At 48.3% G+C, this 11,903-nt stretch overlaps 1 protein-coding gene across 1 annotated transcript in view; it reads left to right on the top strand.

The window, feature by feature from the left end:
* Window positions 1-1,292: 1,292 nt before the first annotated feature.
* LOC135225582 (gastrula zinc finger protein XlCGF57.1-like) overlaps window positions 1,293-11,903 on the top strand; it is a 30,787-nt gene continuing 20,176 nt past the window's right edge. Inside the window, exon 1 of the mRNA XM_064264862.1 lies at window positions 1,293-1,518. The gene's annotated coding sequence lies outside the window, so the exon portion shown is untranslated. The remainder of the gene's footprint in view (window positions 1,519-11,903) is intronic.

The raw sequence follows: 11,903 nt of genomic DNA, 5'->3' as shown, positions 1-11,903 counted from the left end.
AACTAATTATTACTAAGAATCATAAAACTATGAATAAAAACAAGAAATAATATAAGTTAAAATATTGCAAAATAAGAATAATTTTGTCGGATTTACTTTTAATAATAGAAATAGAAAATATTAATAAAATTAAAAATAATTATGCAGAATCATAAAAAATGAAAATAAAACAATAAAAAAATTCAAATAAACTAAATTATTACAAAATAAAATTAAGGACTATATATATAATAAAAATTCTGAATAGAAATATTACAAATACATGGAATTATATCCTTAAGTGATTTGCTTACATGGAAAAAATTTTTCTTGTATAGGAATACTTGCCTATTTGTGAATAATAATAATAATCTTAACACTTTATTGGAATTAATTTCTGAACCTATACATTTCATGTAAGACGTTATACTGTAGTCAGATTTTATAGTTCTTTAGAAAAAATACATCGTCCTCTGGAAGGTATACATCTTTATATATATTCTGGAGTCAGAGTACTAGTACACCCTACATACACCTTCCTAGACTGTGAAAGGTTACCGCAGACAATACAGATCGAGAATAAACTTAAATCACAAATACGAACATAAGATGCTGTCACAAGTAACCCCCCCCCCCTTGAAAAAACAAAATAGACATAAAAAATGACTATGAGCAAAATTTGCTTTGTAAGCAGCAACAAATTCCTCTCGCGCCCCTCTACAAAGTGTTGACGTCACCTGGCAAGCCTCTACGGGTCTTAAGCGCCCGTCTTCCTCCTCCGAGGCGTCTGCTCCGCCTCCGATGCAGGATGCAGCTTCCTCCTCTGTCTCCTTTCTCTCAAGATGTGAGAGGCAGAGAACGTCTTTCCTCCTATCGCGTCGTTACGATTTGTAACGATTCCATCGCCGCGTTTGCACGCAGGACGTAGTAGATTTTCATGGCTGAAATTAAAAAATAAAACGAGTTGCGTCATTGTTAATTGCCTGGTTGTGATCATTTCCTTATATAAGACTTTCCATACAATTCCCGAAATATGGAGGGGGTCGGGGGAGGGGAAGTGGTTGGAGTTCGACGGTAGACGGAGACGCTGATATAAATCATTCGGCGATTGTTTTCGAAACTCCCCGCCAATTTGGCGTCGAGATTGAATTAATCGACTTTAGAAGAGTTCATTCGCACGATTCGAATTGATATTTTATTTCCTTAACGAAAATATTCCGAGAAATGCACCATTTGAATACCAAGCGTCCATCGCTGTGACGTCACGCGGGGGGTCAAGAATACGCCTTTATTGACATTTTCGGGGTCACATTCTCGAGCACCTGAGCGCGGGGGCATCGAGAATGCGCCGTGTACTAAACTGAGCGTTGTTTACATTTGTCGAATGGGAATAACTCTTGTGCCCTGACCTTTTGCCTCTCTTTCTATGCGGTAGTCGGGACTGGCTGACCTGACTGGGGAGGACGATTACCCCGCGTGCCAAGGGACGCCCCGGTCGTGGGTATGACGCCCAATGAGGGCCTGTTTCGCCGTATGGAGGTGAGTTGGTGGTCACGTCTTTCGGAGTTTGGGACTCGATTGCATCGTAACGATCAAACATCCTTTCCCCCTCGAAGGGCATTTCCGGGCAATCCGCTCCCGCCCTTATCCCTGAGGGTGCCCTTTGGCGCGTCCCTGATGAGGGGTATGTGTAGGAATGCGTAATGACGCGGAATGTCTCGAAATATCAGACCATAAACAATCCCTCGTAAGGGTGGACAGGTAGGCTAGGCTAACCTACGTAAGGCGGTTTAATGTACCCAGATGCAACGCCTTATATTAACGCTGCCTCCAATTTCAATACATTTTAAAGGTTTCCAAGAATATTAACTTTCCTAAAATTACAATAGGCTACTGTATAGCAGGCCAGTCTGTAGGGGCACAGACAACCTCCTGTATGCTAGCTAATACGTGGGGTATCGTACCCACAGCAGACTAGGTATGGCAATACTCTGCATCCATGTCTTGAGCCAGCCAGTTCATACGATTTTAGTGTTGTTTCCAAAACGATGGGAGCAGGCTCTACCACCCCTACCCCTGGACGAACGATTACTCAATGTTTCCAATGGTTAGCGTTACATGGAGGGTCCAAGGGAGGCGAAGCCCCCTCGGGTAAATATGTCGGGGCAGAGCGCATTACTAAGTCAAGGTTAGGAAGGTGAGGTCAGGCTAGGACAGGACACGGCATTCTAGGAAAATTTTGGTTTGTTTTCATTGGTGGAACCTGTTTGTCGGTCTCGACAGACTCCCACGGTTTTAATTGACGTGAACCTAACCAGTCATACCCATGAACACGGCGTAGCCTAACCTATCCCAGTAGGTTCGTCATTTGTTCCGGATACGTAATACAAACCATCGGTCCTTTAACAATAGGAAGTAGCTAGCGGCAAGCTGGACGGTCGTAAGCTTCGAACAAGGGGAGAACGGTAGTTAAACTGCTTGTCCGACAGTCGCGCGACTGGGAGGTAAACAAATCACTTTTGCTTTTGGCCGCGGGTGTGAAGGACGTGTTCGTCATCGCTCTCTGCCCGCTTCATCGTCGTATGCTTTGTTTATATTGTGTTTTGTTCAATGAAACTTACCTGTCAGATATATATATAGCTGTATTCTCCGACGTCCGACAGAATTTCAAAACTCCCGGCACAAACGCAGTGGGCGGCGGAGGTGGTTAGTACCCATTCCCGCCGCTGCGGGGAGGCGGATATCAGGAATCATTCCCATTTTCTATCAGATTTTTCTCTGTCGCGGTAGTGAAAACACCACCTGTTTCCACTACCTCCGCCGCCAGGATTTTGAAACTTCATTAGCCGCTTAAGTAATCCTACTTATTTTTTTTGAATTCCGGACGCTCTTCAAGACGCTCAAAGAATGCAATCAGGACGTTCGGCAAGCACCTCGCGACGATGCCTTTCGGAACGCTCGGCGTTCCTTTTTGAGCGCGTGGTCTGGGATTATTTTCACTTGCATTACTAAGACGCAAAAATGTTACACAGGCGGCCACCGTCTTTGTTAGAAGGTAACGAAAGTCTTTAAGGCCGTCTTGGAGACGATAGCCTTACGTCTTCCTATAGTGCTCTCACACTTCAGGAGCAGTGTGCGGCTCTCCAGGACGCTTTTCGGGTGGCCTTTCAGAAGACGCTCGACGTCATAAACATTGATAAGCTTTTTGGAAGACGCTCGATGTCTTACACCATCTGGTAACGCTCGCCAGGACGCTAGCGAGGACAGCTTTTGAAGACGCTCGGCATCCTACACGTCATGACGCTCGGTAGAGCACTTGCCAGGACGTTCTTCCAGAACGATAGGCGTCCTACGCATCAAGACGTTCGGCAGGATTCCTGCAAGAACGCTCTTCAAAGAGAGCGTCGTCGAAGTAGAGGAAGGAGTTGGTCTCGTCAAGATGTATACTTCTCTTTCTACGAAGGGAGCGTTCAAGAGAATCCATCACTTGATGAATTCCAGGAAAACTGTAAGCAGATTTCGGTGTCATAAAACGCCCTCGTCTGCTTTCGGGATTGCGCTGTGCCGAAGGGGAACATTAAGGTCATTCCTGTCGTAAGCCCAGTCTCTAATCAGGAATCCTGCCCCTTCCTCGATTTCTGCGGGATCGGGAAGGCTATATGCTCGAATTCCTGGATTACTTTTCCGTCATGCAATTGGGTTAGTTCTCATTGACAAAGTTCTTAATAACATTTTATCGCATAAGCGGAGAAGTAACAAAATTTCGAAAGAGCTCTCATTCATTAGTAGTCAGAGGCTCATCCAGGAAAAAGACTTATAGACTACGTCCATGAAGTCTTATGTCAAATATCATAAGAAAGCTTGAACTTTCCTTTTCGATCTTCGGTTCTCACTTGAGGATTTCCATTGGAATAATATTATTCCTTTTCTTGGCAAAGAGAATGAAGACAGTCGATTTCCATTCTCTCTCTCTCCTCGTCGAGGAAAGAATGTAGTAGAGAATTAGATGTTCAAGTGACTGCAATACTTAGGTATTTTATCTTCGTTCGTCATTACTAATGTAAAGTTCAAGTCATATACGCATATCGTGGTTACTCTACAGATGGCAACCGAAAGGACTGTTATTTTAAGTGTATTTAATCGGTCCTTCCTGCAAACTTCCAGGAGTTTTTCCGGTGTAAGTACAATGCTTGAAGGTATTGTTACAACAACACCAACTCAGCTTCTGCATGTAGCGATTATGTTTCGCTTGAATATGCCTGCTTGAGAATGTTCTTATGATCGAGAATAGTAACGAACCTATTCCTTCGTAGAAGAGAGTAGCTGGTAATTCAGGCAGAATAGTGCGAAACGAGAGGTTGCTGTCATTGTGGATGAAAAAACGCAGTATATTTTAATCGGTACTCCCGGCAACTTTCCAGGAGTTTCCGATTTAAACATTTGGTTAATTAAGCGTAATGTTACGAACAACACAAAATCAGCTTCTGTATTAGCGAATTCTGTTTCGCTTAGATATGCCAACTTGAGAGTTTCTGTTCAAATAATGGAAAATCTATTCCTTAGATGAATAGAATAGCTGGCAACTCGGCATAAGACTGCGAGAAGGTGACATAAGCTGCTGCCTGTAACTGTCACAGTGTTCACACTTGTCACCAACTCAGTGTTAGGTAGCTCGTTGTACTGCTCAGTCGGTTACGTCTCTCTCTCCCGCGGGATTGATTTACGAACCGTATCTCTGCCCTACAATCATGACTTTCGCCTCGGGTGAGATTTCTGGTAATCATGAATAAACGACTTCATTTTGCTAAGAAATTTTCAACAGAGATATCTCTTAGACATGTTCGGCGCTGCTTACCGCACTGTAACAGAATTCTGTACGAGTCTACCGCAGCATAGCACTATAATAATGCTCTCCTGCTTATGCAAAGCGCAGCCTTATTAGGGAAGGAAGCAATGCTTAGTGAGGGAATGGATGAGTCTGCTTGGGGAACCATTTCCTCGCTGGAGAGCTTGTTTCCCTGAATAGACGCAATTCAGACCTCTACAGTTTTTCCTACAGGAGAACTGAAATAACATCAAAGAATCTAGAGATAATTCTAACGTCTCTCAATGGGTTAAGGATCACCTCAGGTGATAATGAGAGGGAGCCAGGCATCCGGACAGAGGTCCTGGCACATAATCTAAAGAATTGGAAGCAATTTGGTTGGCTCTCCATTCCTCGAAGAGTGTGAGGTTTTGGTCGAGTGGTCCCAATCATCTCAGATAATTCCGCAGCTCTCTCATATCCCAAGAAAAAGAGAGATGGTTATCGGCATAGGCACGGAACGTAACGATCCTTAAGAGGTTCGTTACACGATTGCACGTCCGTGCGGATCTTCTCGATCGTCGGCAGCAACTACTGACGTTTGACTTTTGAGTAATCCTCGCTTAGAAGTATGTCGAGAGTTGTGGAGACTTTGGAGACGTCCTTTCGTAGATTTGCAATATTGAAGACGAAAGAAGCTTCCTCTACGTTGCGCCTTATTCTCGATCCTGAGAGCGGTAGCAAATAGACGCCATCCTATAGTATGGAATGGGAGGTAGTTGGTTTAGCCCTTTTCCCCTATTCAAAAGCTTAGGAAATGTAATAAGATAATCGCTGGCGTCAGAGGGAGTGAGAAAGACGCTGATGCGCCCCATGTTGGCCTTCGAAGAGGCTGGATTCACAGAGGTCACGTCCTTCAGAGAGCACTTCCAAGGACCTTCCCGAGAGAATCGGTCTACTCTAACAGCCTCACTTCGAGAGGTACCTAAAATCTCTCCGCTCTGAGTCTGAATGCGTTCAGACTGTCAAGAAGCGAGAGGATCTTCAAGATTAATTGCAAGTCTCATTGCCAAAGCAAAGCAGTGCTGCATATTTTGCAGTGTACCAATCGGAGTGGGCCGTTTCTGGACATAGGGCAGGAAGAATGACTGTTCCTCTACCTCTGACCTCTGTGAATGACTTTACCGCCTTCCCGTTCCGTCTGAAGTATGGGATAAGCTAACAGTCCCAACGATTGTAGAATACGGAAAATATGTTTGTTGACGGCCTCTAGGCTCAGAGATTCGGATCTGTCAAACAACAAAGCCCTTCACGATCTTTGAGGTCTGCGGAAATCTTGATGGAACTTAGACGTAGTCTGAAGTTCTTGATGTCAAAGCATTTCGAACCTCCTCTTTGTCTGCTAACTTAATACACGTGACCAGAAAGGCTAATTTTCTAACCACTCTAGCTAAGGCAATGATGGGTTAGTGAGGTTTTAGCCATCATCAGAGGTTTTGGCTTTAGAGGACATAATTCGGTGTCCTCTAAGCCTTCCGTTCTTGCTAAGAACGAAAACCCGTCTAACCCTTGGCCCAGAGGCCTGGAGACAAGGGGATGCCACAAATTATTGGGCAAGAGCCACAGAGAGTCCTGCGCCCTGTCGGGGCTCTCAAGTTTTATCTTGATAAAACTAAAGAAAGTCAAGGTCATTCGGACAATCTGCGGTGTTCCGTAAAAAGACCAGACTTGCCCATGTCGAAGAACGCCCTGGCGTTATTTTTTAAGGAGCTTTCTAAGAGGCTCATTCGCATCGTGTTTGAACAAAGATTTGAAACCTTTTAAAGTAAGTGCTCACGAGGTGAGGGCGCGGCCTCGGAAGCATTTCAACAGAGCATGACACTCAGTAATATCCTGAGTGCCACGTTTGAGCGAAGCAACTCTGTGTTCGCTTCACACTCGACGGGATGAAAGACGACATAGAGATCTGCGAGTCGCTAGGACCATACATATCCGTAGAAATATTATTGGAGGCAGGAAGCAGCACGAATCCTATCCTATAGAAAAAGGGATAGGTGTGCTTTTAACTTTGAAGGGTTGGTCGCTTGAGGCGCTTTCCCTTTCGTTAGCCTAGAAGTTATGGGACTAACTTCGATAGGTTAGGTCAGGTGGTGGTTTTAGCTTCGTTGCCCTCACAGTATGGTCAATATGGTCTAGTCACATTGTGGTCACGCCCCCGTTGACAGATCATCTAGAGCGCACCAACTACACAGGTCACTACCTTGTTGGCAACTCTAGTAAAGCAAAAGCAGACTTCGGTGACAGTAATCAAGAAGTCAGCTATGCTAACAGGTAAGGAATAACAAGATGTCAATCATCTGCACTTGAGGTTTGTTTCCTAAATCCTTCTATTCTGTCCCTTCCCACCTCCATGGTGGGATTCAGCTATATATATATCTGACAGGTAAGTTTCATGAACAAAATGTTATTGTTATGATACAATAAAGTTTGTTCATACTTACCTGGCAGATATATATAATTAAAGTACACCACCTCCCCTCAGGGGACAGTGGTATGAAAAATCTGAATAGAAAATGGAATGATTCCTGATATCCGCCGTCCCAGCGGCGGGAATGGGTACTAACCACCTGGCCGCCCACTGTGCGTGTGCGGGAGTTTTGAAATTCTGTCGGACGTCGGAGAATACAGCTATATATATATCTGCCAGGTAAGTATGAACAAACTTTATTGTATCATAACAATAACATTTTCTACTAATGGTTTGTTTGACTTGAAAATGAAACTGTAAGTACACTGTTTTCATTTTCATTACTTAATTATGAACCAACATGGAGTTATCGCCGTAGATGCGGCGATTTCCTCTCTTTTCATGAATTGAACCCTTGAATTATGTCTCTGGTGCCGAGGGCGGGCGCGCTCTCGCAGCGCCGAGTCATGTATTTGGGCGAAAGTGTGTAATTGAAAAATGTAAGTACTCTTTTCATTATATTTTTGCCCTGTGCGTTACGTTACCGAGAGTGTGATTGCGCTCGGCACGAGCCTTTTAATTTTGTATAATAGAATGCAATGAAAGTGGATTCGCAATTGCAATATTCTTCATTTTCATTTATTTATTTGCATGAAATTTAATTTGGATCAATTTCGTTCTTACCCGGGAATTGATCCTTACGATTATTTTTATGTGAAAGTGAAATCGCAAGTGCAGTATTCTGTTTCATTTTCATATATATTTTATGATAGCATCATATTATTGGATCAAGTTTCCGTTCTTACCCGGGAATTGATCTTTTCCCCTTTAAGTTCTATGAAGTGAATCGCAAGGGCAGTATTCTGTTTCATTTTCATATTACTTTTCACTGCTGTGCGGGGGTAGGGGAAGCGAAGGTCTGCCAGGAAGTCGTCGGAAAGCTCTCCCGCGACTCCCTTGGTATCCGATTCTTCGTCTTCCTTCCTGCCCCCCGCTCAGCTTCTTCGTTGTATTTTGTATTTGGGGTCTTCCTTGCGTTCGGGGTGGGGCATGTCTTCCCCCCGTGCGTGAGGGAAAACCCTCTTACTAATCTATCTATGTTACCGCAGGTGCTACATCCGTGGGAGACGACCTTGGACAGGTATGGACCACCGCGGAGGCAGGGCGTGCCTAGCATCCACGGGCTGCTGCGAGCGTCTAGCGAGGTCTGGGGGCGGTCTCCACTACTACCACGGCCGCTTATGCTGCTCCCCCCCCTCCTGGTCTACACTCCCCATGCTGTGTCGATGACGCCGTCTGCCGCTACTAGGGCCGCAGCCGTACCGAGGTGGGGTTGCCGCCGCCGCCGTTTTCTTCGTGTTGCCTGCCCCAGACTTCCGCTGTTCCAGCAGCTCGCCCCTGGACCGGCCGCCAGGACCAGGTTCCGCTGGCTGCCGATGATTCTACGAGGCGATCGCTGGGCCTGCCGTACCTGCCGCTGATGTGATTCCGCTGTTGGCTTGGCTGTCCCTTCTGGGTCTACCGCTGCCGCTGTTCCTGCCGCTCCTGAGCTGGTTGCTGTTCCTGTCGCTCCTGGTTCCTGTGCCTTCTCCATGCTGGTCCTGCCCACGGTGTGTCTTCCCCAGTCCCAGGTCCTTCCGGACAGGTGCAGTCGGGCCGTGTTGCTTCGGCAATAGCCCCGGCTCCGGCCTGGATGGAGGACCTGACGACTGTCCTGCGTGAGCTGACGAGGAAGAGGAGAAGAGGAAGCTGTCATCTTCGTCTTCATCGTCTGCTGCTGCTCTTCCCTTCGACTTCTAAGGCCCATAAGCCGAAGAAGAAGAAGGCGCCTTCCCCCCTTCCCCCCAAGAGTCTCCTTCGGAACTTCTAAGGGCCGGTCCCACCCGGTTGGGACGGGGGGTCCATTCTGCTGGTCCTCCTGCTCCTTCGGGAGCGGGGCCCGTCTCCCCTTCCATAAGGAAGAGATAGACGGGGACCAGAGGAGTATCGGTTAGCTCTGGTACTTCCTCGCCGCTGGTGCTAGCGGCGATGCCGCTACGCCAGGTTCTGGCTCGGTCTCTCGTTCGCGAGAGATCCCAAGTGTACGTTCTCCCTCGGGAGACCGTGCAGCCAAGTTTCGGCGCCAGAGTTCGCTCGGCGCCAAGACGCGGCACGGAGCAGAAGGCTGTGTAGAGACGCTCAGGTGACTCTTGCCAGGCCAGCGGCCGCTCTTGCAGCGACCAGCTGGTAACCCGGGTTTTTCCCCCTAAGAAGGCTCCTTCGGGACCTTCTAAGGGCCCGTCTCGCTCCGGCGATTTCGGGGAGCTCTTCTGCTGGTCCTCCTGCTCCCGCCCTCGGGAACAGGGCCCGTCTTTTCTTCTACCAAGGAGAAGAAGACGGGGACCAGAGGAGTACCAGCTTCGGCTGGCACTTCCTCGCCTGGTTCTAGCGGTTCTGCCGCTAAACCAGTATCCGTCTCGGCTTCTCGTTAGCGAGAAGTACCGAGTGGACGGTCTCCCGCGAGACCGTCCAGCCAAAGTTTTGACACTCGAGCTCGCTCGCCGCCAAGACCGAAGCGCAGAGCAGAAGCTGGCGAGTGTCGTGCAGACGACTCTCGCTAGGCCAGTGGACGCTCTCGCAGCGACCAGCTGGCTGCTCGGCTGGTTGACGTGACGGTCGCTGACCAGCCACGGGTTGAGGCGAGGAAGGGGTCCCCGCGGTCGTCGGTACCAGCTACCTGGCTGGTACCAGCGGCTCGACGCGCCGAGAGGACGCTCGCCGGTCTCACCGCGACAACGAGCCTAGCAGGTCACCTGACGCCGCTCCCATCGGGACCGGGCGGGAGACGGTAACCAGCAACAGCTCGCCTGACGCTAGAGATCAGCGTCGACGTTCTCAGCCGAGCCTCTCGCCCCAGGCGAGCGGCAAGGCTAGTAGGCCTGCTGCTCGATCGCCACTCCTGCGGGTGGACGATCAGCAGCAGCCCTCCAAGCACGCTGGTCCTGCCAGCGAGCTAGGGGGGAGCGTCAGGTCTGCCTCTCCTGTACCTTCAACCTCCTCGGGCTCACACCGGAAGGAGCGAGGTACCTATGAGTGATCGCGAGAGGTGCGCCGCTCGCGATCCCGCTATGACGCCGTATGGACCAGGCACGGTTCTAGGTCCGACCAGGACATACGCGCAAGTAGCTGGAGGCGACCGTCAGGGGTCTGCCGCTGTTCCTCCTCCTGAAGGAGGAGTATCTCGGGATCTGTTCTTGTTGGAGGGACTGGACGGTCCTACTCCGCAAGACGCGGTTACTCCCGAGATACAGAGGAATTTTGCAGAAGTCATTAAGCTGATTCGTCAGCATAATGACCTTGCGGAAGGATTGCCGCTCCCACCAGCAGAGCCCACGTCTCTGCTCGAGTCGTTTGGGGCCCGAGAGGGAACCCAAACCGACGGTGGGTCTGCCGCGATCGGAACTTGCCGATTCTGTCTCGAACCAGAGTCTCTCGTCTCCGGACAAGAAGGCTCTCTCAGTTCTGGCCGGTCGATCAAAGCTACTTCCACCTCCTCTACTGCGACAGCGGCGTTTCTACGTGTCTTCGGACACCGTATTTAAATACTACCTTCGGTTCGTCCTCCTGAGAGGTTTCGACCTCGACGAGGACTGGAATGAGTCGGAGGACGGTATCGGCTCTCTCCTGTCAGGTGTCGATCAGCCCCACCCAGACGCGTTCACAGTGGCGGCAGACCCTTACCTACGTGAGAGTTCGTAACCCTCCGCGGGAAAAACGTTTTCTCCTGACGATACGTTTTCCCAGACTCTGAGAGGCCATCGCCGCAAAGGCGATGGCTGCTCCTACTCTTCTCCAACTGCTAGTTCCACTGGGAAGGCGAGCGAGTATCCAATTCCTCCCCCATTCCCTCTCTCCTTACGGTTACAGGGAGGGAAAGGGGAGATCCTACAGAGATTTCTCTGTAGGATCCCACGTTCGGTGACTAGCGCTACCGGGGGGGACCTTCGGGTCCTACCTGACGTAAGCCCCCCCCGGTCGTTGAGGAGTAATCCTGCCCCATTCTCGATTTCTACGGGAATCGAGCGAGGACCACCAGCCGATATCGTTTGACGAATTCGGTGGGGTTTCGCAGACTGCTTAGAATTCTACGGAATTTCTAACGCATTCAGTGTTCGAGTTTTTTACGATCTCCAAACATTACGCGAGACCACGGTCCAAAGTGAGCGAGACGAGAATCCCCGATATACACGATAATCGGGAACCTCGCCTATGCTCGAATTCCTGGAATTTCTAGCATGGGAAGAAGACTGCTGCTGAAAGAACTATCTCACAGTAGGCGACCAACCTGGAATAGAGAAGATCGGACGGGAATATCCAGTTTGGCTTGAACTATCGTCTTAGTATTCTGTTCACCATTGAAGCTTTCCTTCGAGGAAGACTTCTCCTTCACTCTCTTTGATAGAGATCGAAGGTGGTCGATCTCCAATCCTTATTTTGTTGTTTCTTGAAGGAAAGAATTTAGGATGGAGATCGTTTGTTCAGAATCCTACAAATATACTACGTATATTAACCTCGCGACATGATTCTACTAAGCAGTTGAATTAATTGTCTAGGGGTAGGCGCATATCCTAGTTAATCTACGGGATTGCAACTTATAAGAGAAGTATTCTAATT

The sequence above is a fragment of the Macrobrachium nipponense genome, chromosome 13, assembly GCF_015104395.2.
Source record: "Macrobrachium nipponense isolate FS-2020 chromosome 13, ASM1510439v2, whole genome shotgun sequence".
Classification (NCBI taxonomy): Eukaryota; Metazoa; Arthropoda; class Malacostraca; order Decapoda; family Palaemonidae; genus Macrobrachium; species Macrobrachium nipponense.
The sequence above is the reverse complement of the archived record's forward strand: the minus strand, read 5'-3'. Positions and strand labels throughout refer to the sequence as shown.